General features: G+C 40.2%; 1 pseudogene; it reads left to right on the plus strand.

Moving 5' to 3' along the window:
* The first annotated feature begins 5,528 nt into the window (after positions 1–5,528).
* Positions 5,529–6,334, plus strand: LOC114615069 (annotated as a pseudogene).
* Positions 6,335–6,713: the final 379 nt, after the last annotated feature.

Here is a 6,713-nt window from a genome sequence, read left to right on the forward strand (position 1 = left end):
AACTTCCTTTTGTGATTTGAGTTTTGATTTTTGAAACAAGCTATCTAAGATCCCCATGCAGATCCTGAATTTATGATGTTTCTGTCTTAGCCCCACAAGTGGGGGGAGATTACAGGCCTGAACATAGACATCATTTCTGTGCTGGTTTTATTACTTTTCAAGGCTATATTTTAAGGAGTTGTGTAACAAAACTTATCCTGGGGAGATGCTGAGGACATGTCTACTCACCCCCAGTAAGGAAGCAATGAGAGAACAAAGTATGGATACCACCAAAGTCCAGGTTGTTGAAGCAATGGTTTTTATTGTACCTACATACAGGAATATGAATAAAGTGTTACTTACAGGAGCAGAAAATACTCACAGACATCTGCATCACCAAGACCCATGCCAGTATGAACGACAGCTTACAGAGCTGGGGGCCTGGAACACATTTTACAGTCTACAGGCTGCTCAATGGGTTGTTTGAGCATCTTCTTTGCAGCTCAGCTCCCCGCTTCTGAGAGGGAAGCTTTTATTGCTTACTCTGGCAATAGGGCCTGGTGAATCCGGTTAGTTTCAGGTACTTTCTAGAGTTATTTTGTATTGTGTACCTTCTTGTTTAAGGACTTTCCTGCAGAATTGAATATTTCAATCCCTTAGGAAACTGTTACACAACATAAGGCAAAGGGTTACTGTAGAAAGTGTTGTTATGCATGCAGGAAGACCTCAGTTTGGATCCCTAGGATCCACATAAAAACCAGGGGATCCTCTACTGCTTCTGAGCCAGATTGAAATACTACTGAATCTTCTTCTAATTATCTTTGTTTCTAATAACAGACAAAGATTACTCTCAACCTTAATCAGAGACACGTTACTTTACATTAACCAGAGACCCACAATACTAAAAATAAAGGACATATGAGACCTTATCACTAAAGACATGTACTATTCCTTAAAGCTCATGGAACACTATAGAAGAGGGAGTAGAATGTTATGGCAGGAAAATAGGGAGACAGACTGTGAAATTCTATGTTCTAAGCATGTCACAGGCATGACAATCATGAACTCACAGTAGCTGTGCCTAATGACACTGGAACCACATAAGTTTAGTCGGCTCTACAGTCAGCTCTGAGCCCTGAAGGATTCCTGAGACTCTACCACTTACTGCTGACGTATTGGTAATTAATGAGTTCTAAGAGTTTAGAGGCATAGTATCCAGTTGTGTGCCCAAAATCAGGTAGGATCACTGACTGTGATGATGACTGTGTACGTGTGTGTTGTTAGGATAGAACCTTTAATAAGAAGCACTGAGAGTACCTGATGTTCCTTTTGTTGCTAATACATTGTCAATGAATTGATGCAGGTGGAATTTAGGGCATAGAAGACTCTTTTTGAAATGCTTTAAAATTATGTTTCCAAGCATCTCCAAGTCTGGAGCTTAGATTTTAACTCAACTGCAATTAAAAATCATCACCTTTCTCTTCATCTCATACTTCTACAATTTTGGCTAATTATTAATTATTACTAATAATGTTATATGATTAATTATGTTGTTACTATTAATCTTTCTATTATGAAATTTCCAGATGTATTCTCTTCTCAAGCCACACTATCAAAAAGACAAAATTGGAAAATTCTGGACCATTTCATTGGGATTTGTTCCATTAGACAATAAAGAATTATATCCTGTTCAAACAAAGTTCAAAAGCCAGTTTGATAAAACTACCTTTGGCACAAATCTGCCATGGGTTTGATAAAACTACCTTTGGCACAAATCTGCCCTGGGTTTGCTGGGTGTACTCTTTTCATTAACAGTAATCTGTCTCCTGACTCAGTGAGAGTAGGTGGTGGCTACGCCTTTTGGTGTTTGAAGATGCCACAAAGGAAAGCTTGCATCTTCTAGATGGCGGGGGAGGGGGGGGGGTGGAGCCCCGGGCAGATTCAGCCTCAAGTCCTCACTCTCTTACTATGGACCATAAAAAAGCTAGACCTCTAGACTAAACGATGTTGGAGTCTTCTCTTTCCTTCCTGCAGGTGGCACACTGGATGGAGTAGTCTGTCATTTGTGTTTATCCTTGACTCTCGGTTACCCATGTGTGGGAAGAGGAGTGACTCATCTTCTAGTTCTGAGAACCAGAGAATCCAACACAAAGAAAGAGACTCAAACTTCCTTTCTGCAGTCTAAAGGCAGATTGCCCGTGCTCTTCTGACTCTAATTTGAAGGAAAGGACATGAGGAAGTGTCTCTTTTTCCTTTTTTCTTTTTCTTTTTTTTTTTTTAATACAGACAGAGGCCGTGATTTTGGAAGTTAAAGGTAATTTGCTGCCAATGATAAAAGGATGTTCAGTTACCTCACAAATTATTACCAAGAACTATGAAGCAAAATGATAAATCTAGATTACCAGTACCTCTAATCTATCCACTCTGACCCTCATTTTAAATATTAACAGTTTTAGAAGCTAATTTTCCTCCAATATATAAATATTTGGCTTGAAATGTTGAAAAAATGAATAAGCAAAGCTTTTCCTGGAATGGCCTCTTTCTGAACTCTAGATGTCAATAAAGTTAATCTCAGTGATTCAGGTAATTTGGGACCATATGCTAACACATATGAATATAAACTCTTGTGATTATTTGTGGATGCTGCTTAGGAAACAGGTGCACACACACATATGTGTATATATGTGTGTGTACATTAATGTGTGTGTATATATGTATGTTTGTGTGTGTATGTGTGTACATTAATGTGTATGTGTAAGTATGTATATGTGTATACATTAATGTGTGTGTATATATGCATATGTATATATGTATATATATATGTATGTATGTATTTTTAAAAGAAGCTCACTTATGCCTCAGGTTATGCCTACAAAGTTGAATCAAAGCTAGAAGAATGTCTTCTAACAGAACAAATATTTCAGAGTAATTGCAAAGAAAGCAATTTGGTGGGTTGTTTTGTTTGTTTGTTTGTTTGTTTGTTTCTGTTTTAGTTGTTGTTGTACAATACTGAAAATTCTAAGAATGAAAAAGCATACACATCCTCCCAAATCTTACTGGAAGGACTCTCTCCACTTTTCAACCTCAGCTGGGGCATTCTAGGTGCCCACTGTGGCTTTGATTAATCACCTTCTCTACATCCTTTTTTATTAGGTAGTCACACAGTGAGAAATGAGGACTAATTTTATCAGAAAAAATAGCCTCTGTAGAACCAAAGGTTTAAAAATAGTGTTGAAATGTGGTGAGTTAAGTGGAAAGGAAAAACAGATGGTGGTAACCAGACTCTCAGTGTCTGCTTTCTCTATGTGAGCTCTTCCAAAGACCTTGTCCTTCACCTTGACCCCTGGAATAATAACTCAGCCCAGATCAATTCTTCTTCAGCTCTAATCTGGGCACCCCTCTGTGAAAAGGAAATGAGAGGTTATAAAAAAAAGTGAAGAAGTAAATGTTGTGTGACTTCATGTGGTCTAAGGAGATTAGATTAGGTTTGGGGTAAGCAACTATTCCAACCAGCGGAGGTCAGAATTGATATGTTCTATTTTTAGTTTTTCATCAATTAAAAACATTGGAGGCCAATTAGTCCCTGACTGGTTTGAAGAATAACAGAAAAAACTAATGCAGAGGTGAACTGGGTGCACCTCTCTACAACAAGTGTTCTTGTTAAGTCCCCATGACCTATGTCTTAACTTCCATCCCAAAAGCTCTCCTGATGTTAGAACCCCTACTGCCCAGGGTTACCTCTGACAATTGATCTTTAACCATGTTGTTGATTTCTTCTATGATCAAAGCTAACCCAAAAGAAAACTGAGCAGGGTGAAATAAGGGTGAGCCTTACTTTGGAAATGACTAACCAGATGCTCTTCGACTTGATTTGCTCGATTCAGTTAGCTGAGTAACCAATCAGTTGTAGTGAAGTTTTCTAAAGTTATTTCCATGGTTTTGCATGGGTTGTAAGGAAATATACAGGGCTTTAGCTACACTGTTTAGTTGTTTGCCCCCACCCATCTGCTTTGCAGTAATGTAGGCAGGTAGTAAGGACAGGGCTCTGCCTTCATCTAGACTGGTCAAATAAATGGATGCTTGCTTATTTCCCATTGCATTTCAAAAGCTAGAGGGAACTCTGAAGCCCCAGATGACATTTGGTTCATCTGTCTTTGTGAGGCTCCTCTGTCAGCACCTCAGTGGGTTTGCTGTGCAAATAGTATTTTTTTGCCTGCCCTTGGTTTCTCTGAAATGCTCAGGAAATATTAATCTAATCAAATCGAGATTATTGAACTCTCCTGACATGTTGGAAATCTCCACAGTCATGACGCCAGAGTTCAAATGACGGCAAAGAGAAGACAGTCAGTCATTCATAAAATTGTCCTTTAAGGGATCCACATCTGTTTTTTAAGTTTGATAGAGGAATAGAGTTGTGAGAACTTCACCTAAACCTCAAAGAAGGCACAGGCATTAATATCAATGTGAGCACTGCAAACAGATTTCCTTGCTTACTGAAAAACATGGGTCCTCTGGGATCTCACAGGTCCATGTTGCCTTTACTGCTCCATTACCTGACACCTCAGGCTTAAAATGAAAAGAATTTTTTTTTTAATTCTTGTGATTTAAGAGACTGTGGCAGGCAGGCAACTGTGGCATGTGCCTCTAAAACTAAAGGAGGAAAGCTATAAAGAATTACAGATTGTAGTGTAGTTAGAACACACACACACACACACACACACACACACACACACACATTATTTCAATCCCTTGAAAAGCTCAGAGGGGGGAAAACTGTATTCCCTGTCAAATGAATAATAAACTGATCTAAATCAATGTTTTATAGGATTGATGTCTACTTCAATTTTCAACTCTTTAAAAAAGAAGATATGACAAGTTTGATTACATAAAGAATCATGAATGTTAAACTCTAATTGTGTGATCTTTTTATCAGAGGTTTTTGTTCTGTTTTGTTGTTGTTGTTTTTCAATTTTAACTTCACCATTGCAATGAACCTGAGAAGGAATATGGACTGTTTGTTCCATGGATACAGAAGGATGGCCAGATGGACCCAAGGCCTTCGAGTGTTTTCCCCTGTATTCTCCCTCTGCTTAGCAGTGTGGTGGAGAGCAACACACATCATATTTCCCCAACATCATTTTAATTCGATTTACTGACAAGCTGAAATTATTTTCTGTCTGAGCTTGATTTATACAGTGATAAAATTAATTGTTTCTTTTGTTCAGAGATGGAAGAATAAAAAGAATGAAGTGATGTGATACAATCTCGGATACTCCACATGACACTGCAGTCACATAGCACTCATGCGTGAGCCTTGACCCAGAGATTTCACCTTGCAGCAGTATGTCCTAGGCAGATGTCACCGTTTTAGCAGATTGCTCATTCTTAGGTGAGACTTCCACGTCCTTTGAATAAACATTGTTAAATATATTTTGCCTGAAGCATCAAGCTAATTTTTCCTATTATTCAACTGAGAAAAGAGAGGGAAGTAGCATCATCATCATCGTCATCATCATCACCGTCATCATCATCTCTCTCTTCTTCAGCAGAGCAAGATGCCCAAAGAAAAGAAGGCCAAGGGGAAGAAGGTGTCTCCGGCCCCCATCGTTGTTAAGAAACAGGAGGCCAAAAAGGTGGTCAATCCTTTGTCAGAGAAAAGGCCCAAGAACTTAAGCATTGGGCAGGACATCCAGCCCAAAAGAGATCTAACAGACTTCGTCAAATGGCCCCGATACATCAGGCTGCAGCGGCAAAGAGCCATCCTCTATAAGCGGCTCAAAGTACTTCCTGCCATTAACCAGTTCACCCAGGCCCTGGACAGGCAAACAGCTACTCAGCTGCTTAAGCTTGCCCACAAGTACAGGCCAGAGACAAAACAAGAGAAGAAGCTAAAACTACTGGCCCATGTTGAGAAAAAAGCTGCTGGCAAACGGGATGTCCCAACTAAGAGACCACCTGTCCTCCGAGCAGGAGTCAATACAGTCATCACCTTAGTGGAGAACAAGAAGGCTCAGCTGGTGGTGATTGCCCATGGTGTAGACCCCATTGAGCTGGTGGATTTCCTGCCTGCCCTGTGCAGAAAGATGGGGGTGCCCTACTGCATCATCAAGGGAAAGGCCAGGCTGGGTCGCCTGGTCCACAGGAAGACATGTGCCACTGTTGCCTTCACACAGGTTAACTCGGAAGACAAGAGTGCTCTGGCTAAGCTGGTGGAAGCTATTAAGATCAGTATAATGACAGATATGAAGAGATCCGCCACCACTGGGGAGGCAACGTCCTGGGTCCTAAGTCTGCGGCTCACATTGCCAAGCTGGAAAAGGCAAAGGCTAAAGAACTCGCCACTAAAGTGGGTTAAAAAATGTACACTAAGCTTTCTGTACATAAATATAATTACAAAATTTTAAAAATTATTATCATCATCATCATCTTAGCCCAATCGATATGCTGAGCTCCATGGTGGCAATATTTCTCTCTCTGATAGAAAATTCTCTAGTATGTATTAGGTTGCTGTGACAAAACAGGGACCAGACTCACCTTGGGGAGGAGAGAGGATTTATTTGATTTACAGTTCCACATCATGGGGTGGGGTGGTGAGAGTCAGGGCAGGAGCTAACATGAAAAACTAGAGACAACTGAAGCAGAGACCACGGAGAAACACGGCTTATGCATACTGGCTTGCTTCTCTGGTTTGCTCAGCTAGCTACCTTTCTCATACAGTCCACACCCACATGCGC

Source organism: Grammomys surdaster, unplaced genomic scaffold (genome assembly GCF_004785775.1).
Source record: "Grammomys surdaster isolate TR1022 unplaced genomic scaffold, NIH_TR_1.0 126546, whole genome shotgun sequence".
Taxonomy (NCBI): Eukaryota; Metazoa; Chordata; class Mammalia; order Rodentia; family Muridae; genus Grammomys; species Grammomys surdaster.